This window comes from Heterodontus francisci, chromosome 15 (assembly GCF_036365525.1).
Source record: "Heterodontus francisci isolate sHetFra1 chromosome 15, sHetFra1.hap1, whole genome shotgun sequence".
NCBI lineage: Eukaryota > Metazoa > Chordata > Chondrichthyes > Heterodontiformes > Heterodontidae > Heterodontus > Heterodontus francisci.
Genome location: NC_090385.1, coordinates 47,849,752 through 47,875,745, shown reverse-complemented (window position 1 = coordinate 47,875,745; position 25,994 = coordinate 47,849,752). Strand labels below are relative to the sequence as shown.

The following is a 25,994-nucleotide window of genomic DNA, read 5'->3' as shown; positions in this document are numbered from 1 at the left end:
TAAATCATTAAATTGAGGTGCATGTTTGTGTATTTGATAATTTCTTGAAATTATCTCGTAGTTTCATTTATTTCAGACATAGATAACAAAAGTTTAAAGTTTGCTATTTATCATATTTAACAATCAGTGAGTTGACCTCCATTTTTCTTTGGAAGGATTTGCTGAAGAACTGTTGGAAAAGCAATCAACTAGAAATGTAGAGGAAGTGATTGACAAACTGTTTGTCAAAGTTAAAGATTTGGATGAAGTGGAGAGAAACAAAACCAAGGATACTCAGGTTTGGAAAAATACTTGAATCTGTTTCCAGTTTTAACTTGTAAACATTAATGGCCCCCTCTGGCAGTCTTGGTCAGGTATTTGCCACATGCAACGTTAGTCATGATACTAGTACTTGGGAGCGATTCCAATGTAATTTGTTCTGGGTTCTTGTTGCTCTTGAATTGTCTTGTTTCCTGTTGTTATTTATACAAATTTACAGCTCTACTGCAGCTATAATCTTGTTCAGTGTCATTGCTCCCTCCTGTAAGCAGACCTGGCATCCTTTACAATCCAGAGAACATGTCTACTGCTCAGTATCTACTTAAATGATAGCTGACCTGAAGATCTTAACAATAAGATCTCTTGCATATACTATCTTGCATGCATGACCACATACATGGAAGGCAGGTTGGAAATCTCTCTAGTGAGCCAAGGCCAATTGCAAATAAATCGTGTTTTCCACTGAGAGATACCTACATTGGAGCAGGAGTATGCCATTGAGCCCCTTGAACCTGTTCCACCATTCAGTTAGATCATGGTTGATCTGTATTTTAACTCCATATATCCATAATGGTTCTGTAACCCTTAATATCCTTGCCTAACAAAAATGTGAATGGTTGTACTGTTAATTGATTTGACGTAGATGATGAAACCTAGCAAAGTGATCTAGTCTGTTGATAAGGAAGATGCTTTGTAAAGTTGAAAGATATCTTACCGGCAGACCCTATGCTAGCTAGTTCAGGTAGTCCCAAGCTTTCATGTCTACAGAAACACATTGGACTTAGAAATCTGTGCTGTGCTGAGCCAGTGAATGATTATGGAGAGGAGCATCCAGTTCGAGTCTCCCATCTGAACCTCAAGTGATGACCATGGAAAATGGTTTATTCAGCAATTGAAGAAGAACGCTCAAGTGTCACATGTGAATTGGGCTCCAACTGTTGTTGTATTTTATTGCATTTGCAATGCATTTGAACACAATTGTTTTTGTTTGGTTTGGAATCAAGAACAAACAATTCAATTGCTGCCCACTTTCTAGCCCGCCAGATTTTCTGCCAGAAGTTATGCTGGTCCAGCAATACATTGTTTCCCATAGGGATTGGTGTGTTTAAATTGGACAATAATGAGTGAGTATGATCTCCTGGATTTTGCCTGATTGTTTTGAGTTCGTAACATAACAGATTGTTTCCCTGACTGTCGTGTGTTCACCCAGATTCTCTTGAAGAAGCAAAATTGTAAAAATGACTTGTCAGATTCTTACAAATATTAAATTTTCTCATTGTTAGAATTGTAGCCAAAACTCCCTTTTCATCACATAGCATTTGTCCTAGTTTTCAAAATGTGTAGAATAAAATTGCTTAGTGGGTTGCAATATTCTGTCAGGTTTGCCAGGGGAAAAGCTCATTTAATACTGAATCACCATTTACCTGCACTACTGCTTATGCCTTTCGGTGATGCTGTGATTAGCATTTATGGAATCAAAAGAATTGTCTTGTAATGTTAGCACTGAAGCTGTATTTTCTTTGTTAAATCACAGTGGAGAATTTTAACCTCCAGTAGCTGGGTGGGGGAAATAACATTTTTGAATTTTCGATTAAGAGTATAACACTTTTGCGTTTAACAATGACCAGTGAAAAACTTAGTGAAGTCATGGATTTAATTTTTGCAGGTGACTTTGCAGGCAGATTTGCTACACTTACCGTCCTTAAGAGTTTGCAAGTTGCTTTTAATTTTGCTCTCAATTTAATAGTTGCAGCATGAGTTTTCTGGGGCTGGGAAAACTGGCCAGAGAAACAGAGATGAGTTTGAGCAGCAATTCAGGTGGGTACTTAAACTTGTCATTATCCCATCTGAATAGAAGCTCATTTTCTGCAACTGGTGTCTCTACCCTCTTGCAGATGTTTGGCAGAAAATTTGTGTGGATACAGCTTTTTTTCAACCTTGGAGGCTTTCAAACTGACAAGATCAGGATGAGAGATGCATTGGATGTATTCAGATGAAGAGGAAGACGATCCACAGCAGCGATGACATGCTTTGGTGGGATCAGCACATGCACAGGAGGGACGTACACAGGAGAGGGGCTGAGGTCACAGGAGGCACTACCCATGTTTCAGGGTTTAAAGTTAGAGGCTCGGCTTCTTTGATCTCTCAGAAGAGCAGTGCTTCTGGAGGCTGAGGTTGTTATGTCTGGTGATGGCAAACATCTGCAGCCTCCTAGAGAAAGACCTGCTCACTGCTGGACCTGGTTCACTACCAATGACTTTGAAAGTGACCGTTATCCTCAACCTTTTATGCCTCCGGATCCTTCCAGTGCACTCCTGGAGACATGTCCAGGATATCCCAGAGAGCTGCACATAAATACATAAGGCAGGTCAATGATGGATTGTTTGCTAGAGCCAGATATTCAGCCATCAAAATGCAGCTGGTGTGCAACCACAGGAAGAGGGTCAGGCAGGTCTGTGCCAGATTCCCTAGAAGCTGTCGTGATGTATTCATACTGCGGCAATCCACCATTCCAGGAAGCAGACTTAAAGGCAGGCTCGTAGAAGTCAAAGGATGCCCCCTTCAAACTCAACTTATGACAACCTGTGATGAACCCCACCAATGCGGAGCGCTACAGCAAGCACCACATAACTACCTGGTGTGTCATAGAGCATGCCTTTGGATTGTTAAAGATGTGCTTCTGATGCCTAGATATGTCTAGAGGTGCCTTTCAGAACTCGCTAGTGAGGGTCTCCAGAATAATGGTGGTGGCTGCATCCTGAACAACATTGCATAGCAGAGAGGATTGCAGATGGTGGAGAATGAAGGGGCTCATCAACCATCTTCAGGTCCAATGTGGATTCTCCACGGTCCTTGCCACCAGTGTCTGCTTGTGATCATATATGAGGTCTAAATCACAGGTGAAAACTCAACAAACTGTGTAAGTGGACCCAAATAAATGTGAGTTGCACTAGGCACCCATCTCCAGACTAACCACTTATATTGCTGCCAGAAATGCTCCATCTCAATAGTTTACCTAATATGAAACAGAACACATGAAATCCTGCAGTCTGCTCCCATTACCAAGAGCACACCCTCCCCTGCCCTCTAACTTTGCACTAAACAGTCCTTTAACCACTCATTTATCAAATGGGTCCTGGCATGTAATGATATTCAATAACAAATGAAAGGGCAAGTTGGCACACACCCTCCCCTGCCCTCTAACTTTGCACTAAACAGTCCTTTAACCACTCATTTGTCAAATGGGTCATGGCATGTAATGATATTCAATAAACAAATGAAAGGGCAAGTTGGCAATAATGAGCAAGACTTAGAAGTGGTGCTAGAACATAGAACAGTACAGCACAGTACAGGCCCTTCGGCTCACGATGTTGTGCCGACCCTTTAACCTACTCTAAGATCAAACTACCTACATACCCTTCATTCTACTATCATCCATGTACCTATCCACGAATCGCTTAAATGTCCCTAATGTATCTGCTTCTACTACCACCTCTGGCAGTGCTATCCATGCACCCACCACTCTCTGTGTAAAGAACCTACCTCTGACATATCCCCTAAACCTTCCTCCAAGCACCTTAAAATTATGCCCCCTGGTGATAGCCCTTTCCGCCCTGGGAAAAAGTCTCTGGCTATCCACTCTATCTATGCCTCTCATCATCTTGTACACCTCTATCAAGTCACCTCTCATCCTTCTTCGCTCCAATGAGAAAAGCCCTAGCTCCCTCAACCTTTCTTCGTAAGACATGCCCTCCAGTCCAGGCAGCATCCTGGTAAATCTCCTCTGCATCTCTCTAAAGCTTCCACATCCTTCCTATAATGAGGCGACCAGAACTGAACACAATATTCCAAGTGTGGTCTAACCAGGGCTTTATAGAGCTGCAGCATAACCTCGCGGCTCTTAAACTCAATCCCCCTGTTAATGAAAGCCAACACCTCATACGCCTTCTTAACAACCCTATCAACTTGGGTGGCAACTTTGAGGGATCTATGGACGTGGACCCCAAGATCCCTCTGTTCCTCCACACTGCCAAGAATCCTGTCTTTAAGCCTGTATTCTGCATTCAAATTTGACCTTCCAAAATGAATCACTTCACACTTTTCCAGGTTGAAGTCCATCTGCCACTTCTCAGCCCAGCTCTGCATCCTGTCAATGTCCCGTTGCAACCTACAACAGCCCTCCACACTATCCACAACTCCAGCAACCTTTGTGTCATCGGCAAACGTACTAACCCAGCCTTCCACTTTCTCATCCAAGTCATTTATAAAAATCACAAAGAGCAGAGGTCCCAGAACAGATCCCTGCGGAACACCACTGGCCACCGAGCTCCATGCTGAATACTTTCCATCTACTACCACCCTCTGTCTTCTATGGGCCAGCCAATTCTGTATCCAGACAGCCAAATTTCCCTGTATCCCATGCCTCCTTACTTTCTGAATGAGCCTACCATGGGGAACCTTATCAAACGCCTTGCTAAAATCCATATACACCACATCCACTGCTCTTCCTTCATCAATGTGTTTTGTCACATCCTCAAAGAATTCAATAAGGCTTGTGAGGCATGACCTGCCCCTCACAAAGCCATGCTGACTATCTCTAATCAAACTATGCTTTTCCAAATAATCATAAATCCTGTCTCTCAGAATCCTCTCCAATAATATGCCCACCACCGACGTAAGACTGACTGGTCTGTAATTCCCAGGGTTATCCCTATTCCCTTTCTTGAACAAGGGAATAACATTTGCCACCCTCCAATCATCTGGTACTACTCCAGTGGACAGTGAGGACGCAAAGATCATCGCCAAAGGCGCGGCAATCTTTTCCCTCGCTTCCTGTAATAACCTTGGGTATATCCCGTCTGGCCCCGGGGACTTATCTATCCTCATGTCTTTTAAAATTTCTAGCACATCCTCCTCCTTAACATCAATCTGTTCGAGCATATCAGCCCGTTTCACGCTGTCCTCACAAACGACAAGGTCCCTCTCACTAGTGAATACTGAAGCAAAGTATTCATTAAGGACCTCCCCTACCTCCTCCGACTCCAGGCACAAGTTCCCTCCACTATCCCTGATCGGCCCTACCCTCACTGGCCATCCTCATGTTCCTCACATAAGTGTAGAACGCCTTGGGATTTTCCTTAATCCTACCCACCAAGACTTTTTCATGTAAACTTCTAGCTCTCCTAAGTCCATTCTTCAGTCCCTTCCTGGCTACCTTGTAACCCTCTAGAGCCCTGTCTGATCCTTGCTTCCTCAACCTTAAGTAAGCTTCCTTCTTCCTCTTGACTAGCTGTTCCACATCTCTTGTCATCCAAGGTTCCTTCACCCTACCATCCCTTCCTTGCCTCATCAGGACAAACCTATCCAGCAGTCGCAGCAAGTGCTCCCTAAACAACCTCCACATTTCTGTCGTGCATTTCCCTGAGAACATCTGTTCCCAATTTAAGCTCCCCAGTTCCTGCCTAATAGCATTGTAATTCCCCCTCCCCAATTAAATATTTTCCCATCCCGTCTGCTCCTAGCCCTCTCCATGACTATAGTAAAGGTCAGGGAGTTGTGATCACTATCACCGAAATGCTCTCCCACCGAGAGATCTGCCACCTGGCCTGGTTCGTTGCCAAGCACCAAATCCAACATAGCCTCCCCTCTAGTCGGCCTATCTACATATTGAGTCAGGAAACCTTCCTGGACACACCTGACAAAATCTGCTCCATCCAAACTATTTGCACTAAGGAGGTTCCAATCAATATTAGGGAAGTTGAAGTCACCCATGACAACAACCCTGTTACTTCTGCACCTTTCCAAAATCTGCCTCCCAATCTGTTCCTCCCTGTCTCTATTGCTATTGGGGGGTCTATAGAAAACTCCCAATAAAGTGACTGCTCCTTTCCTGTTTCTGACTTCCACCCATACTGACTCAGTAGACAAATCCTCTTCGACGACCTCCCTTTCTGCAGCTGTGATACTATCCCTGATTAGCAATGCCACTCCCCCACCTCTTTTACCTCCCTCCCTATTCCTTTTGAAACATCTAAACCCCGGAACATCCAACATCCATTCCTGCCCCTGTGATATCCAAGTCTCCGTAATGGCCACAACATCGTAGCTCCAAGTACTCTAAGTTCATCACCCTTATTCCTGACACTTCTTGCGTTAAAATAGACACACTTCAACCCATCATACTGGCTGCAACTTTGCCCTGTCAACTGTCTAACCTTCCTCACAGACTCTCTGCACTCTGTATCTGCCTGTTCAACAGCTACCCCATCCACTGATCCGTAGCTCTGGTTCCCATCCCCCTGCCAAACTAGTTTAATCAATAAATTTTATATGGCATTATTAAAAAGGAAGTGTAAGTGTAACATTTTGTCAAGCATTTGGGTATACCCTTGGTAAATTACAATTTCTTGAACTTGTGCTTCCTACCACTTCTGGTTTCTGAATAGGTGGAGACAGGCTGCTGAGATGCTTTTGACCTACACCCACTGGGTTTTGGAACCGCTCAGGGCCCCATCAAAGATTGCTCCACCTGCACCTGTACAGGGGTGGACTTGGCCATTGGCAGCTAAGGCAGCAGGCTGGGCATTGACTGAGGAAGGGGGGCAATGGGTTAGCAGTGGGAGTGCTTTGAATGGAGTTCCCACTTTTATCTTCCCTTTCACCATCATCCTTCTCCTGGGCCAGTGCTGCATCTTTTCTACCACTCTGGTGACACGTACAGCCACTGATGAGGAATCTACCTACCACCTTCAATGGGATGACAAAAATTGGCATCCATAATCTGCACAGCTATGGTCATGGCCTGCATGGACTCATTTGAGAATCTTGCTCGAGTCTCCATGGAGGTGGCCACTCTCTCCTTAGCAGACATTTTCCCAGTTTCCTGTTACACCAGTCTACTGACGCTCATGTTAGACTCCTCCATCCTCTCTGCAATCATGGTGAGTAAGCGTGGCATATTTGTACATACCTGGCCAAGCTGTTGATAAAGGTGTACCATTCTGCTCAACAGCTGCTGTGATTTAATATCTGTGTCCAGCTCAGAAAAGCTTGGAGAGGATTTCAAACCCCCCAACAATGCAGACTCTCCAGTGTACCAGGCACCAGTGTCTCCTGGTGATCATTTGTGAGGTCTAAACCACCAGGTGAAAACTACGAGTTATACAATTGGACCCGCTTATGTTTGAATATTTGCAGTGCTCTGTGTTGTGTGGCAGTGCGCCCTCAGAAAGAATGTGGTCCTCATGGATGTCCTGTGACACTGCTGTACATACGAAGGCCCAGGAAAACAAAAGGAAGGAATATGATTTAGTCATGGCATAGTCATAATTTTGATCATTAATTATACTCAATCATGACAGAAAATCAGCATGTATGTGTCAGAGATATTTTTTACTTCTGTCACTGGCTATGAGCTCGCTGCCCATCTCAGACTAACAGGGACAAGGCCACTTATATACACTCATGGATGCAGTGAATTTGGTGAGGGTGACTGAGACAGATGCGTCATAGTACCTAAGGATTGGGTTGAATGGAAACAGTGAATGATTAAATGGGGAGGTGATGTATTCTAGAAAGCAAGTTGGTGAAGCATGGTACTGGAACCAATCTTTAATCATTCTTACGTTTATTTACTGCGTGAAACATTAGTAGTATACACCTCCTAACTCAACTTCACCACAGTTTCAGTAAGTGTCATTTTATCTATGCTCAAGTGAAACCCCAATTAATGCCTTAATGCATTCAATTAAACAATTGATATACAATTAACAGATTTTTTCTCTTTAAATAAAATTTAAGAGTTAATATGCACAAACAATTTCAAAACAAATCAAAAAACTTTGATATCCTATACAAAGCATTGTACATGCCCCTCCTCTAGGACCGCTAAGAATTTCATTGTTTTACAAAAAGAAATGCATGTACAATCAGACAGTTGATGACTTGCATCAACCCATTTAATTTTAGAGATTTCCTTTCTCTCCAGTATTTGTTTCAAGCCAGCAAGGTCAATCCGTAAACTTTTCCCTCTCACTTTTTATAGAGTGTACATTATACCACAAGGAACGATTATATAACATTCAGTGGGTATATTATCTTCTGTATGTCCCTTGTATGGAATCTCACTTAAAATATTTGACAAATAGAATCCCATATCCACTACCTCCGCAAGAGCAAGTGTTTCAGCAACTCAAGTACTTTTAACAACCCTTTTTATTTTCTTAACTTCCCAAGCTAAAGGACAATATTTCCCAAACATACCCATCAGAAATAGTATGAAACTGGCAGCACTTGAATGCACATCAGGAAGATTAACATGTGAAACATTGCTAAAGATGACTAGTTTTATGTTCTTTGAGTCACCTAAGGATGGGAACTTAAGTACACATTTCTGCAGTTTTAATTTTATTAATGTTTTATCCCAGATGGGATTTATCCTAGGATTCTCTGGGAAGCCCGGGAGGAGATTGCAGAGCCTTTGTCCTTGATCTTTATGTCGTCATTGTCGACAGGAATAGTGCCGGAAGACTGGAGGATAGCAACTGTTGTCCCCTTGTTCAAGAAGGGGAGTAGAGACAGCCCTGGTAATTATAGACCTGTGAGCCTTACTTCGGTTGTGGGTAAAATGTTGGAAAAGGTTATAAGAGACAGGATTTATAATCATCTTGAAAAGAATAAGTTCATTAGCGATAGTCAGCACGGTTTTGTGAAGGGTAGGTCGTGCCTCACAAACCTTATTGAGTTTTTCGAGAAGGTGACCAAACAGGTGGTTGAGGGTAAAGCAGTGGATCTGGTGTATATGGATTTCAGTAAGGCGTTTGATAAGGTTCCCCACGGTAGGCTATTGCAGAAAATACGGAAGTATGGGGTTGAAGGTGATTTAGAGCTTCGGATCAGAAATTGGCTAGCTGAAAGAAGACAGAGGGTGGTGGTTGATGGCAAATGTTCATCCTGGAGTTTAGTTACTAGTGGTGTACCGCAAGGATCTGTTTTGGGGCCACTGCTGTTTGTCATTTGACCTGGAAGAGGGTGTAGAAGGGTGGGTTAGTAAATTTGCGGATGACACGAAGGTCGGTGGAGTTGTGGATAGTGCCGAAGGATGTTGTAGGGTACAGAGGGACATAGATAGGCTGCAGAGCTGGGCTGAGAGATGGCAAATGGAGTTTAATGCGGAAAAGTGTGAGGTGATTCACTTTGGAAGGAGTAACAGGAATGCAGAGTACTGGGCTAATGGGAAGATTCTTGGTAGTGTAGATGAACAGAGAGATCTTGGCGTCCAGGTACATAAATCCCTGAAAGTTGCTACCCAGGTCAATAGGGCTGTTAAGAAGGCATGTGGTGTGTTAGCTTTTATTAGTAGGGGGATCGAGTTTCGGAGCCACGAGGTCATGCTGCAGCTGTACAAAACTCTGGTGAGACCGCACCTGGAGTATTGCGTGCAGTTCTGGTCACCGCATTATAGGAAGGATGTGGAAGCTTTGGAAAGGGTGCAGAGGAGATTTACTAGGATGTTGCCTGGTATGGAGGGAAGGTCTTACGAGGAAAGGCTGAGGGACTTGAGGTTGTTTTCGTTAGAGAGAAGGAGGAACAGAGGTGACTTAATAGAGACATATAAGATAATCAGAGGGTTAGATAGGGTGGATAGTGAGAGTCTTTTTCCTCGGATGGTGATGGCAAACACGAGGGGACATAGCTTTAAGTTGAGGGGTGATAGATCTCGGACAGATGTTAGAGGTAGTTTCTTTACTCAGAGAGTAGTAGGGGCGTGGAACACCCTGCCTGCAACAGTAGTAGACTCGCCAACTTTAAGGGCATTTAAGTGGTCATTGGATAGACATATGGATGAAAATGGAATAGTGTAGGTCAGATGGTTTCACAGGTCGGCGCAACATCGAGGGCCGAAGGGCCTGTACTGCGCTGTAATATTCTAATTCTAAAAAAATTCTAATTCTAATTTGCCGCTAACACACTACACTTTAGGGTGTTTCATCGTAGTACTCAACACCAACACATCAAAACTCGCAGCTGGTCCAGCCTGACCAATCAGGCTTTGCAACTGTTCTGTCTTTTCTTTAAATATATCATCATCTTTCTATGATGACCTAGCTAGCTTAGCCAGGATGGGAGTAACACTCTAAAAAGGATTGTTGATTTGAAGTTATTCCAGACATACTTTGCTTAATATCTAAACCAATATCTTCAAAAGCCCCAGGAGCCTGACTCTCAATCTTAAATTCTGTCCGAATCTTATTAATGACACATTTCTCAAATGTACAACCCAACAAGAAACCATGAACATGCATCATGAAGTTGCCTGTAAGTTTCCCTTTATGATACCAATAATGCATTGCCTGATCTGCATTTGATTAAACACAACCCATTTTCAGCAAAACAAATCTCACCGAAAAATACGTACCCTGGAATCATCATTCAGGCCATAGATAGTTTTGTTTAGTTTCCACAGTTTCCCTTCTGCATTTTCTGCCTCTTTGGGCAGTTTCAGAAACACTTGTCTCTGAAAAGTATCATCCTGCAGAAATGTGGCTTTTAAATCGATTGATCTACATATCCATGAATATGTGGCCAAAAGAGCTAAAAAGATTTTCAAGATTACTTTTCCAGCTGTGGACAGTCCACTCTATAACATCTGTATCACCCAGTTGCTCTTCAAAATCTTTAGCAAACTGTCTTGCTTTAGCCTTATAAGTCCCATCTGCAAGGACTTTTTCAGTACAAATCCATCTGTATGACAAGGCTGGCTGCCTCTTATCTGGTGCTTCAGAGTAAACTCCAAACTCTTTCCAACTATCTAATTCCTTTTATTTTGACTGTCGTTAGTTTATCCTCAAGTTTATTGGCAGCCACCAAAACCTCATAGTCATGAGGACTTCTGCTTCTTGTTCCGTTCCCAGACTGTTCTGTAGACTTCATTTCATTGTATAATCTATTCAAGCTACGGCCGCTACTTGCACTTTGATGTCTGTCAGACCTACTACTGTGAGATCTCCCTCTTGGACTTTTGCAGGCTCTTTCTCTGGTACGCAGTTGTTTTCTGACAGAAGAGTCACTTCCAGACCCACTATTAGAACTTGCACAGTGCTTTCTTACTCTCCACTCTTTTACCCCATTCTGCCAGTCCATGGACCTCATTTCTTGGCCATCATCCAGAACATTCAACCAATATTTTACATTTGTCTCTTTAAGACACAATTGCATTTCCCATTCTGTCCATTCAGCCTTTTAAATAAGAATTTGGGTAGGAGTCTGCGTTCTTTACCACAATTACTTTTCTAGAGTCTATGCAAGTTTGAGCTGACCCACCAGGTTTAATCATCAAGACCATCTGCGAATTCCAGCTGTCCTGACTAGGTTCATCTAAGCTGCCCTTCAGCATGCATTGTACCTCTGCTTCTGCTTGGGCCTGCCTGTCTGAACCTAAGTGACAAGGATGTTGTTTTTAAGGAATGGCTCCCCCTATACCCACATCATGTGTGGCTAAGGTAGTACATTTTGGCTTATCCCTACAAACTTTTTGAAACGTTGTGAAAACCCTGGTTAGGACTTCACGCTGTTTTGTCTCTAAGTGTAAAAAAAGCCTATTGTTTAATTTTCCTAGCCATTCTGTATTCGCTAATTGGATAGTTGGAGGTTCAATCAGAGAATTTCCTAGGCCTGCCTCTGCCTCATCCTCACTATCCTTTTCCTTCTCAACAGTCCCAATTACCTGACATACTGTACTGGCTTATCCTCCTCCCTGCGGTAATGTAGTTTGAGCCAATTAATGTGACACAACTGGGTCTTCTTCCGGCGGTCAGGGGTATCAATCAAGTAATCTACCTTACCCACTCTTTTGATCACTCTATATGGGCCACTGAACCAGGCTTTTAATGTTTCTCCCTTTGATGGTAACAACACTAATACTTCATCCCCTGGTTTTATGGTAGGTTGTGGTCTTCCCACTGTTTGACAGGTATGGGACGCCCAACAAAATTGTCTCACATCCTTTGTAAGATCTGGCCAGTATTAATGTTGGCTTGTGTGTGATTTGGTCTTCCGAATTCACCTATGTCCGGCAAAAGGAATGTTGTGTGCTAACCTTAATAATCCTTGTCGATATTTAGGTGGTATCACTATCTGTTCAACAACTGTCCAGTCTTCGTCCACAGACCTATGAGGCAGTCTCCATTTCCTCCTCAAAACCCTGTTTGCCATATTATAGCCTTCCGGAACTCCTATTGCCTCAGCTTCTGACAGCCGTCTGTGATAATCAGTATATCTCTGGAGCAGCTTGCTTTGCTGCAATGATAGATGATCTGTTAAACATCTCACTTGGATTATCTAAATCCCCAAATAAGGCTTCAGATGCCTGTCTATCTATTTGTGGTGCTCCTTTTACCTCCGACATTGGATCCTGTTTAGCCATTGCTCGGGTGACGACACACGCAGGAAATATTCCCGGAACTTGTTCCTGTAATTGCTCCATTTCCATATTTTTACTTGGTTCCTTTGTAACTATAGGAGAAACTGATACTTTTGATCCAGCGACATTATTTCCTCGGAGTAGATCAATTCCCTTTACTGGTAAACTGTGGACAACACCTACAGTTACTATCCCAGATATTAAGTCACTCTCTAGGCGTATTTTATACAAAGGTACGGGTATACACACCCCGTCAATTCCATTAACTAAAACTTTAGCGTTCAAGGCACTCTCTGGTGGAAACCTCCTATCTTTTCCCCAGCAAAAGTGTTTGGGTTGCTTTTGTGTCGCTGAGTATAATAGGTTTTCCTGCCTCACTTACAGGATACAGAGTTACTCTCCCCTTTGACAAAAATTTGTTATATCTCTCAGGTTTTTCATTCGTAACCTCTATACTCCTTTTAGTCTTAGTATCTGGTTTCACATTCACAGCTGTCGTTAAAGCTATAGTCTGGTCTGCTATACTCTCAGTCAGAGTCTTTTCTTCTGCACTAACTTTGCGTACCCCAACAAGTCCTATGGGTTTACCATGCAATTTCCAGCACTCTGAACGAAGGTGACCCATTTTGTTGCAGTGATAACACTTCGGCTTGTGAACCTCACTTCCACCCTTAGCACCTTCCGTTCTGGCCTGAGGAGGTGATTCTGGGGCATTCCCAGCTGTTCCTCTTGTCCCCAACTGCTCGCCTTACTTTCACTCTCCCACTTTCTCTCCTCCTCGGATTTATGGGTGTGACGGACAAAATAGGTTGCCTTATTCACAAGCTCAAAATCATCAGCAATTTCCGCTGCTTGCTTAGCTTTCAAAACTTTCAGGTTATCTATATGAATTCTCATTACTGAAGGAATGGAGTTTTTAAACTCTTCTAAGAGAATCAATTCTCGAAGGTTTTCATATGTGGTTTCTATCTTTAATGCCTGTATCCAACAGTTAAAATTCATTTGCTTCACTCTCTCAAATTCTAAATATGTCTGCCCAGCCAATCTCCTTAAGTTCCTAAACTTCTGACGGTAAGCTTCAGGGACTAACTCATACGCAGCGAGAATAGCCTTTTTTGCCTTCTCATAATCTGCAGAAGCCTCTTCAGAAAGCATGTCATGAGCTCTGCCTACCAGCCTGCCCTGAATAAGCAATGTCCAGCTTTCTTTCAGCCATTTAATCTGTTTGGCTATTTTTTCAAAATGCCTCTACGCCCCTTTCTTCGAACTTAGGAAGAGCCTGTATAAATTTAAGCAACTTCTCACTGGGTCCTGATCTAAACTCAGATTCTTCCTGACCTGAATTTTCCCTGGATTTAAGATGACCCCTTTGACTTAGTTCCATCTCTTTTAACTTAAATTCCCTCTCTTTCACTTTCTCTCTGAAATGCTCTCTCTTTCTCCCTTTCCTATAATTCAGGTTTTCTTATTGCTATTGCCTTTTCTTATTCCTGTTGAAGCTCCAGTTTTTTTCATTTCTAACTAAATCCTGGCCAATTCCAATGCATCACTCTCAGACCTACTACCTTCTTTTCTCTCGTATTTCCTTTCTTGTTCCTCGCATTCCCCTTCATCTGTATCATCATCATCTACTAATTCCAAATGTTTGGCTATTATGTCAATTATCTCTGCTTTTTTGGCACCTGACTTCAATTCCAACCTCAATTTCGCTGCCAATTCTTTTAATTTGTTTTTAATTAAAGTTATCAAGTCACTCAGGGAAACATTCTGCTTTCCCAAAAACTCTACTGCAACCTCTATTGCCATAACAATGGTATAGACTTACCTTGTACCTTATTATGCAAGAGACCTGGTTCTTTTTTTTACCTTGTAATTGGCGTTAGATTTAGATCCCAACAATTGAGTTTCCAATTGATATACTCCCAGACTCGAGAGCAATTAAATATGATGCCAAATGCAAGACCCCAATTTAAATATGTTATCCCAGAGACAAGTAATTACTATGATTCCAAATGCGAGCCCTCCAAACTAGTCTGATTCTGATCCCAGATATGAGCCACCGAATTAAATATGATTCAACTGCGAGCGAGCCCCTAATTAAGATCTGATTCAAATCCCGAGAAACCCAGTTAATATGTCATTCAAAATTCGAGCGAGCCCCCAATTAATGTGTTACGACCAACTGGTCTAGTCAAAGCCCCCAATCAAAATATACGAATCTGATTGTGGTGCGAGAAATGCACTGTTAATTCAATCCCATGATTGCCTAACAGATCATTTTAAACTTTCCAAATTGAAGAAAGACCCAGCCAAATTGTACCATCTATTAACCCCTGAATGAGTAACCAAACCATGTGTCTTTAAATCAACAAATTAACTGTTTAATTAGAAAAATTAAATTCTTAAAACACTGCTAAGACAAAAACAACATTTAAAATAGAAAACATTAGAATCCTTGCAAATTTACAGTCCAATGTTGCTTGAAGTCCTCAGCTGTCCGATGGGGGGAGAAAAAATTTCTTCAACAGTAGAACAGTCCGTTGTCTAATTCCAGCAGTAGTTGATGCTTTCCTTCTCGAGCGATGACCGCAGTAGACCAACAATTAACAACTTGCAAACACTTTCAGTAGAATCAATCTGACTTTAGAGTTTTTGAGGGATAAAAGATTGTCAGAGTCTAACTTCCCTTCCTTCAGTTTAAAATGGTCTGAGAGCGCTCCTTTCAGGTGCTAACACACAGCTGTCAATCTGTGCCCTCTGTTAGAACAGGCCGTTTGCATTATAAGCCAATTCAAAATTAACTTGTAACTAATGTATCTCCCAATGCTCAGTCCAAGTGGTTGTATCCAAGGCAATGAGAATGCACCCTTTGAATCGCAGTCTCCGAATGGCTGTATCCAAGGCAATGAGAATGCACCTTCTCGGTAACTCCTGAGGCCTGCTTGTTCTTAAAGCAGTACTGATCCTTTGATGTCTTAAAGACACACCACGTATTTCCCAGAGAGATTAAAAAAGACAGGATTATGACATATGCAATTGTTTTCTGACAGAAGAGTCACTTCCAGACCCACTATTAGAACTTGCACTGTGCTTTCATACTCTCCACTCTTTTACCCCATTCTGCCAGTCCATGGACCTCACTTCTTGGCCATCATCCTGAACATTCAACCAATATTTAAACTTGCCAGTAGCTTTTCCTGTGTATCCCACAATTGTCGCATACCACCATTCATTAGACCCCTCTGGAATATATGTCACCCGAGTACCCACTCTGGGCATTTGGCCTTTGCATGCCATAACTGTCCTGTGCATCATGATCACTCACATTAACACTATGCAGCCCTTGATTTACTGTATTCTGTTCTTCAGGACCTTCATCAGCAAATGCATGAACATTTGAGGTATAAGGTACCTTATTGCTCATAGTCTGTGATTTTGTAGTTAATCCTGATTAATTGTGAGGGATGAACCTTAACAGTTTCATTGCCATGTTTGATAGGTACTGTCTTACCATTGTGACCTATTAGCTTACCAGGGCCTTTCCATTCTCTTTTACAGTACACAAAATTAAATTCTTCTTGGATGGTTTTATACAATGCCTTAGAGCTCTCTGAATTTTCTCCGACACCTCAGCCTTGTTGAAAGCCCATCTCCCTGCATGAAGAGCATTCAGACTTGCAGAAAAATTGGAACTAATTCTAGTATCTTCTAGAGCAAGATGTCTATCATACGGCACAGAAGGCAATTTGGGATTTTCCCTACAGAACATTGATAGGGACTATTCCCTCCAACCATCTGAAGTGATTTCTTTGCATGAACTGCCTGTGCCATGGTGGTTGTCAACTTGCAGTCTGGTTGATCAGCTAAGATTTTATGCAGCATTACATTTGTTACGATCAGGTGAGGAGGGATGACCAGGCCTTCCTGGTCCTTGTCCTTCCTCTTATTTGACCACAACAGGGATTAATCCTTTTTAAACAGTGAGTGTTTTACCTTTTACCTTTGTTGTGACCGTAAAAGAACGAATTGGACAGGTTTTCTTGAGTTTAAACGAGAAAGAGGTGAGTTTATTATATTTAAAAATTTAAATCCGATCTAAATTACACACAAACACAAAAATTACACACACACAAATAGATTGCAGAGTGATGAGGAATAGATTTGTGTTGGGTTAGAGTCCAGAACAAATAAAAATAATACACAGTCTGTGGTGACTAGTGGCTTTAGTGGTCTTCTGGTTGAATTCATGGTCCTGAAGTTCTGTGTTGATAGTTGTTCTTGGAGTGTCTTTGTCTTGGATCTAGCAGCTAGCAGCTAGATTTTGCACTCCCCACTAGGCCTTCTGGAGAGAGAGATAGCCCTTCTGGCTTCTGCACAGATTGAGTCTCAGGTTTGTCTGCTTGTCCAAGGGAAACTTCCTGTTTTCGCACAGATGGACAGATAGTCACATGACTATCTCAGTGTATTCTCTGGTACCTTCTAATGAAATTCAGATTTAGGACTTTCAATCTCTCAAGCCTCATGTGTCTCTGTTCACCCCTGGAGGGGTTCACCCTTTTAATGTTAATGTCCCAGGATGGCTTTGAATGTCTTGCTAATGAAAGCAATCTCAGCTAGTTCAAACAATAGGGCAAGCCATTGTTTTGGGTACAGGCTAATCAATCCACTTTGATGCCTTGGAATGTGCAAGGTTTTCAAATTCAAATGGTGGTGGCCATTTTTAGTTGTGGCAAAGTCTTTGTAAAAGTTGTCTGTAATATTCCAGCTTTCCTTTTTTTTAAGTGTAATGTAAGTTTCCAACCAATTAAAAATCCTCATTTGGCATAGCATGTTTTCTTGCTACATTGATCACCATATGATTCTTTTCACAGAGTCCATTGCTGAAAGGACTTTTAGCTGCGGTATTCATGACCATAATGTTCATGTTTTCATGCATGTGTCTGAAATTAGCATTGGCAAATTCCCCTCCATTATCAGTCAGAAACTTAGCTGGTGTCCCAAGTCCGGTCCCTATCCATTTCTCTATGATTTTGTTTATGAATAACCCTTTTGTCCTGACTAGGTATTATTGTAGAAAGACTAAATCTGGTTGCCAGGTCTATAAAATGTACAATGAAAATATTTCTGTCTTTGTTCCATATCTTTAGATCCATGGCAGCTGCCTCATTAAGTCACACTTTTCACTGATCTCTTCAATTAGCCTTGTATATTCTTCATCAACCACACCTGTATCCTTTAGCAAGGTTTTTAATCTTTAACATGTGGGATGAGCAAATTGTGTAACTTTAAGACACTTTGCTTTTTTCCCTCTCTGATTGTTATCACATTTTTTTTCTTCAGTCATGGGATGTGGGCATCACTGGCAAGCCGAGCATTTATTGCCCATCCCTAATTGCCCTTGTTAAGGTGGTGATGAGCTGCCTTCTTGAACTGCTGCAGTCCTTGGGGTGGAGGTACACCCATAGTGCTGTGGGAAAGGGAGTTCCAGGATTGTGACCCAGCAACAGTGAAGGAACGGTGATATAGTTCCAAGTCAGGATGGTGTGTGGCTTGGAGGGGAACTTGCAGGTGGTGGTGGTGTTTCGATGAATCTGCTGCCCATGTCCTTATAGGTGGTAGAGGTCATGGGTTTGGAAGGTGCTGCAGAAGGAGCCTTGGTGAGTTGCTGCAGTGCATCTTGTAGATGGTACACAGTGCTGCTACTGTGCATCGGTGGTGAAGGGAGTAGGTGTTGAACGTGCTGTATGGAGTGCCAATCAAGCAGGCTGCTTTGACCTGGATTGTCGAGCTTCTTGAGTGTTGTTGGAGCTGCACCCATCCAGGCAGGTGGAGAGTATTCCATCACACTCCTGACCTGTGCCTTGTAGATGGTGGACAGATACTGGGGAGTCAAGAGGTGAGTTACACGCCGCAGAATTCCCAGCCTCTAACCTGCTCTTGCAGCCACAGTATTTATGTGGCTGGTCCAATTCAGTTTCTGGTCAATGGTCATCCCCAGGATGTTGATAGTGGGGGATTCAGCGATGGTAATGCCATTGAATGTCAAGGGGAGATGGTTAGATTCTCTCTTGTTGGGGATGGTCATTGCCTGGCACTTGTGTGGCACGAATGTTACTTGCCTCTTATCAGCGCCAGCCTGGATGTTGTCCAGATCTTGCTGCATCTGGACACGGGCTGCTTCAGTATCTGAGGAGACATAAATGGTGCTGAACATTGTACAATCATCAGTGAATATCCCCATTTCTGACTTTATGATGGAGGGAAGATCATTGATGAAGCAGCTGAAGATGGTTGGGCCTAAGACACTTGCCTGAGGAACTCCTGCAGTGATGTCCTGGGACTGAGATGATTGACCTCCAAGAACCACAACCATCTTCCTTTGTGCTAGGTATGATTCCAACTAGTGGAAAGTTGACCCGATTCCCATTGTCTCCAGTCACTCTCACCTCACCTCTGGAGTTCAGCTCTTCTGTCCATGTTTGGACCAAGGCTATGATGAGGTCAGGAGCTGAGTGGCCCTGGCAGACCCCAAACTGAGCGTCGGTGAGCAGGTTATTGCTGAGCAAGTGACGCTTGATAGCACAGTGGCGCAGTGGTTAGCACCGCAGCCTCACAGCTCCAGCGACCCGGGTTCAATTCTGGGTACTGCCTGTGTGGAGTTTGCAAGTTCTCCCTGTGTCTGCGTGGGTTTCCTCCGGGTGCTCCGGTTTCCTCCCACATGCCAAAGACTTGCAGGTTGATAGGTTAATTGGCCATTATAAATTGCCCCTAGTATAGGTAGGTGGTAGGGAAATATAGGGACAGGTGGGGATGTGGTAGGAATATGGAATTAGTGTAGGATTAGTATAAATGGGTGGTTGATGGTCGGCACAGACTCGGTGGGCCAAAGGGCCTGTTTCAGTGCTGTATCTCTAAACTAAACTAAAACCCATTCCATCACTTTGCTGACGATCGAGAGTAGACAGATATGGTAATTGGCCGGGTTGGATTTGTCCTGCTTTTTATGGACAGGACATACCTGGACAATTTTCCACATTGCCAGATAGATGCCAGTGTTGTAGCTGTACTGGAATAGCTTGGCTAGGCGCAAGGCTAGTTCTGGAGCAGAAGTCTTCAATCCCATTGCCGGAATGTTGTCAGGGCTGTTTCTTTCAGGCTTTTCTTGATATCACGTGGAGTGACTTGGATTGGCTGAAGTCTGACATCTGTGCTGCTGGGGACCTCAGGAGAAGACTGAGATGAATCATCCACTTTGCACTTCTGGCTGAAGATGGTTGCAAATGGTTCAGCCTTCTCTTTTGCACTGATGTGCTGAGCTTCCCCATCATTGAGGATGGGGATATTTTGGAGCCTGCTCCTCCTGTTAGTTGTTTAATTGTCCACTACCATTCACGACTGGATGCGGCAGGATTGCGGAGCTTAGATCTGATCTGTTGGTTGTGAGATCACTTAGCTTTGTCTACCACATGCTGCTTGGGCTGTTTGGTATGCATGTCGTCCTGTGTTGACACCAGGTTGACATCTCATTTTTAGGTATGCTTGGTGCTGATCCTGGCATGCCCTCCTGCACTCTTCATTGAACCAAGGTTGGTCCCGCAGCTTGATGGTAATGATAGAGTGGGGGATATGCCAGGCCATGAAGTTACAGCTTGTGGTTGAATACAATTCTGCTGCTGCTGATGGCCCACAGCGCCTCATGGATGACCAGTTTTGAGTTGCTAGATCTGTTCGAAATGTATCCCATTTAGTATGGTTTTGATGCCACACAACACAATGGTGGATACCATCAATGTGAGCATAGAACTTCATCTCCACAAGGACTGTGCAGTAGTCGCTCCTACCAATAGTGTCGTGAACAAATGCATTTGCGAGAGGTAGATTGGTGAGGATGAGATCAAGTAGGTTTTTCACTCTTGTTGGTTCCCTCAAAACCTGGCGCAGACCCAATCTAGCAGCTATGTCCTTTAGGATGTGGTCAGCTCGATCAGTAGCCCCGAGCCATTCTTGGTGATGGTCATTGAAGTCCCCCACCCAGAGTACATTCTGTGCCCTTGCTCCCCTCAGTGCCACTTCCAATTGGTGGCCAACATGGAGAAGCATTGATTGATCAGCCGAGGGGGTGGGGCGCAGTAGGTGGTAATCAGCAGGAGGTTTCCTTGCCAGTGTTTGACCTGATGGCATGAGACTTCATGGGGTCCAGAGTCAATGTTGAGGACTCCCAGGGCAACTCCCTCCCTCCCGTATATTACTGTGCTGCCACCTCTGGTACGGGTTTTATTAAGGGGATACAATAATGTCCTGACTGGGTAAACTGCAAATCCACTTACTTTCCAAAAACAATTGCCTTATCATGCTCCGTATCATGTTTCATTTGTGCCTTTTTCATTGAAGGCTCATTGAACAGCAAAGGTATCTCTCTAAAGAATATATCAGTACCTATAAAGTTGCTTACTGTAGCTATTTTACATGAAATTACAACTCTCTTTAGTGACCTCAATTTGTTGCCAAACCTAAAGCAAGTAGTACTTTTATGCTCCTTAACCTCGTGCTGATCCTCACTACTCAGTGAATCTAGATAATGTTGTAAGCAATCTGTTCCACATACTGAAGTATCTAGCTCAGAACAAGCCGCGACTAGCGGATTCGTCATAAGACTAAAACTCCTTGTGACTAGTGCTGTTCATTTGGATTCATCACTATCTTCATTCTCTGTCTCAGAAATCTCTTTGCCTGTTCATATTGCAACACCTTAGCACAATCCAGCAATTTAAATGCTAGCACTGAACCAGGGATCTCTAAATTGAATTTTCTCAATCGTCTGTACAGTCTGCTAAAGTCCATGATATATTCCTCCATCGAATAACCATCTATTTTCTGAAATCTATCAAAGTCTGACCATGCCTCATAGGCATTTAACAGATATATTTCTTGTAAATTTCAACCAAGAAGTCTAATAGAAGATCACACCTTCATCAGTATCCAACTGATGGGCATCCATCTCAGAAAATACTTTATTTCTGATTTTACTTCTTGTAGGAAGCAGCAATGCCAAGGCCATCCCTTGTTTCCTCTTTAGCAGGGACCTAACCGCTGTCCACATCTCCACTTCATTCTTCCACTGGTCATATGGTTCAGAGACTATTGGAGGTTAATCATACCCTAACAATTTATACTCGCTTTCTGCCATTTCTCACAATGGCTGCTAGGATTGTGCTCTTCTTTCTGAAATTTTTCTTCCGTTTCCAACCTTCACTTTCATCTTTAGGCAACCATTCTCTGTTGGTGAAGGATGATACTGGTGCCAATCTTTACTCAGTCTTACATTTATTTACAGAGTGAAACATTAGAAGCATATACCTCCTAACTCAGCCACAGCACAGTTTGTGTCTCTTTATAAGTGCTCAAGTGAAACCCCAGTTAATGGCCTCCAGCTGCATACCATTAAACATTTGATATCCAATTAACATATGAAGAAGTGCATAAAAAAATGAAGGCTGTATGCTGCTGAAAATTGAGTGGGTGTGAGGAGTGATGTGCTGGAGAATGTTTAGCAAAACAGCATAAAAGGGACAAAGGACTGCAACCCAGAGCATGCTTGCTGACTTTCTCCACAAACAAGTGTGTAGTAAATAATCAAGCAATTTACAGAGAAACGATTGCACGTAGGCCTCGGAAATTGAGGGTTTATGTGTTGGCCAATAGATCAAGTGGATTTTGTCACCCAAGCCTAACATGGGGGAACAGGTTCAGCACATCTGCAATCAGATCTCTGTATTACACAGTGGAGCTCAGCTGGTAAATAATCTTCTCAAAGAGCAGCTTGACACGTGACTATATTGCCACAAAACTCACCCAAAAAATATAGCTTGTTGAGAAACAGAAATTGATTCTTTTATATTGTTGAAAGAGTGAGTGAGCGCAGCATTTCTGTCTGAAATAAGTGGAACAATTAAAGTGCTATAACAAGCAACTTTGAAAATTGTTGACGCAAATGCCTCATGTTTACCACTTTTTGGCTGATATAAGCAGCTGCCCATTTTAAACGTGGACATTTTAAGCGATGGGGACTATATCAGGAATATTGCCTTTTAAAATCTCTGCTCTGAAAAAGTGGAATGAATCAGCTGCCAATATATAAACTACCTTTTTATACTGCTTTGGATCCCACATCACCAGCTGCTGAATGCATTCACCAATTCACTTCAACCAATTTTCCTTGCTACAATGTAGTGATTTCCCTAACATATGCTGATTCAACTACATCTGCATTCCTGCTATCTTACAGGTTTATTGGCTGTCGCCTCTGACCCACATTGTCACAATTGTAGGCTGAAGGACTTCTCACCTTTTTCGAGTTTTTTTCTTTACATCTGTTGCTTTTCTCCCAACACCGTTGCCCATTGCTGTAATACTACTCAAACTACTTTGTACTCCTGATCAAATGCAATTCTGGGCTACCCCATCCTGCAGAGTGATATGTTTGTACTGGAACTCAACACTGATGGAGATTTTGGGGCTGGCTCCCACTCTCTGAAGTGAGGGACTTTTGTACCCTATGCCTCAATGTCACCATGTGCCGAAAGTCTTCTCCCTCAACCACATTCTGTTTTGGCCTCTTATCGATCTCCCCTTGAGAGAAGAACTTTGTGCCCAACCTATGTTGATGGTCTTTGAATGAAGGACTTTACGGAACCCACCTGCTGCTGCTGACCCCCTTCTTCTTGTGCTTATCCTCTCTCTTTCCCACAGAAGACCATTTATCTCCCATTCCTCCTCCACTGATGGTCTTTTTGGTTTTTTTTTGTTGTAAGTACTTTTCTTTAATGTCTAGACCCCTCTGATGGTCTGATTTAAAAAAATTAACAGCCATTAAACCAGGTTTTCTCCAACTAAATCTTTCATGTAAATGAGGGAGATGGATGTAGGTGCGTGCAGGGTTCAGAGAAGACAAATATGTATTGAGAAGCCAACACCACCCCGTGGACTTACGCATTTAACTCGTGTGTGTTTGGAGGCCTGCGGAATACACCTGTAGAACAAGCAAGTTTATCATTTATATGTACAGAAAGGCAATTGTCAGAAGATTTAACCCTGAATTCTGGCTATAACTGCCAGCGCATGGGTTTTTCGGGCTAGTTGAAACTTGCCAGGATGAACAAGGTGAGAGCACAGCAGGTATTGGCAGGCCGGAAAGCCTTTAAATACTGAACCAGGACTTAGCTTCTTAGCCTAAGTGAAAAGCTTTTGCTCACAGGATTCATTCTGAGATTGTGCATTTACTGCTTTGGAGGTAACTTCCAAGACTTTGGAGGTCATTTCTGCTCCATTGGACTTTTTGACTTTGATCTGCACTTGCCAGCTGTGACCCATAACAGCAGCATGGAAGCAGCTTATGCAACTCTACCTTGGACCTCTGATGAGGAACAAGTCGAGCAGCAGCTGGGGCAACACACCAGCAGAAGCAGCAGCTGCCTTCTCAGCTACGTGCCGCTCCACAGGGCAGAAGGGATGAACACAGAGCTCCAGCTCACAAGTGGGTATACCTCCAACACAAGGTATACAGAGAAAGAGAGAACATCGGCTTTCAGGACATGACAGCAAAAGTGCCTCAGGGGGTTCAAACTTTCTTGACAGGTTGTTGCTGACATCTGTCGCCTCCTGGAAAGAGACCTACCTTGTGGACCAGGTGAGCATGCACTGCCTGCGACTGTCACCATAGACCAGAATTTTTTTGCCTTCAGCTCTTTCCAGGGATCTGCTGGTGACATCTGCAGGATTTCACAATCTCCTGCGCATAAGTGCATTTCCCAGGTGACCAATGCCATGTCATCAGTGATGGTCACTTACAGCCACATTGTAACTGATAAGTCCAGTCAGAACGAGAGAGCCCTTGCAATTGCTGCAATGGCTGGATTCCCATGTCCAGGATGTCACAGATTGCAACCATGTAGCAATCAAGGTGCTCTCAGATCAACTAGCTGTGTTCATCAATCGAAAGAGATTCCACTCCAGTAGTGTTCAGCTGGTATGTATGTACCAACTAGAAGATAATCATGCCTGTCTGTGCAAGATAACCGGGAAGCTGCCATGACGCCTTCATTCTATGCTACGTCTATGTCTATGTCAAAAATCTATGTCTTGCACAGATATTCCAAGCTCCAAGCAGACTCAGCTGATGACTCCTTGGAGACAAGGGATAAACTCTGAGGACATGACTGGTGACACCCCTCAGTGGCCCTACCGCTGTTCCACAGGAAAATTACGACAGAAACCACATGAGCACAAGAGTAGTCATTGAGCAAGCCATTAGGCTACTGAAGATGCATTTCAGGTTCCTGGACAAGTCTGCGGACACCCTTCAGTATGCATCAGCAAGGATGTCCCAAATGATAGTGGTGTGATGTACCTTGCATAATATGGTACAGAGAGGACTGGAGCCAAGGGAGGAGGCAGGTGATGGCTGTTCTGCATCTTCAGAGGAGGAGCCTGATGTGGCTCATGTCCAGAAAGCTGATCCTCTCCCTCTCTCTGTACCTTGTGTTGGAGGTACAGCCTCTTGCAAGCTGGAGCTTTGTGTTCATCCCTTCTGCTCTGTGGTGCGGCACGTAGCTGAGGAGAAGGTGGCGGTTGTTTTAGCTGGTGTGTTGCTATGAAGGCTGGCAGCTGGGAAGTGCAGATCGAAGTCAAAAAGTCCACCTAGCTGCTAGAGATAGCCATGTGGCTCACCAATGTTGAACCTACTATCTGTCCATCCCTGCCTCCTCACCCACACAAAGCATTGCCACAGTCAATAAACCTTTCATTTCACTCACACCCTGTCTTAACTGTTATTTTAATTTATGTTGATTTCAGTTTGATGAAGTAAAAGATATAAAAGTGAAATCTTGTCCATTTGTTTTTTTTATTGGGGCCGTTTGGTTCTTTTGCTTTGTTGATCTCCACAGTAATCATAATGCAAATGATTTTCCTAGTTAGACTGCAAAGTCTGTCTTTTGCCTTTCCTATTACTTCAATATGGTGCAACCCCTGCAGCTTCAGTAGACAAGCTGCTCATTCCCCTGCTCTGACTGTTGAGATATTCTTGGCTGACGTCCTCTGGAGCAGATTCGCGACTTCCATCTTTCATGTGCCCTTCCTCCATCTTCCTTCTCATGGCCCACCTGCACTTCCCTGCTAGTCAAGAGCTCAAGAGCACTTTGCTGAATGAAGTGCGGTGCTGAATGGCCACGGCAAGGCTTTCCTCCATCCTATTTAAATTATCAGACTGTGCAGGCCATTGATGAGGGGCAGCATGCACTCAGTTGCCTGCCCCTTC

At 43.3% G+C, this 25,994-nt stretch overlaps 1 protein-coding gene across 1 annotated transcript in view; it reads left to right on the top strand.

Moving 5' to 3' along the window:
- Nucleotides 1-220: 220 nt before the first annotated feature.
- Nucleotides 221-25,994, top strand: part of tex11 (testis expressed 11) — a 245,081-nt gene continuing 219,307 nt past the window's right edge. Inside the window, exon 1 of the mRNA XM_068046993.1 lies at nucleotides 221-277. The gene's annotated coding sequence lies outside the window, so the exon portion shown is untranslated. The remainder of the gene's footprint in view (nucleotides 278-25,994) is intronic.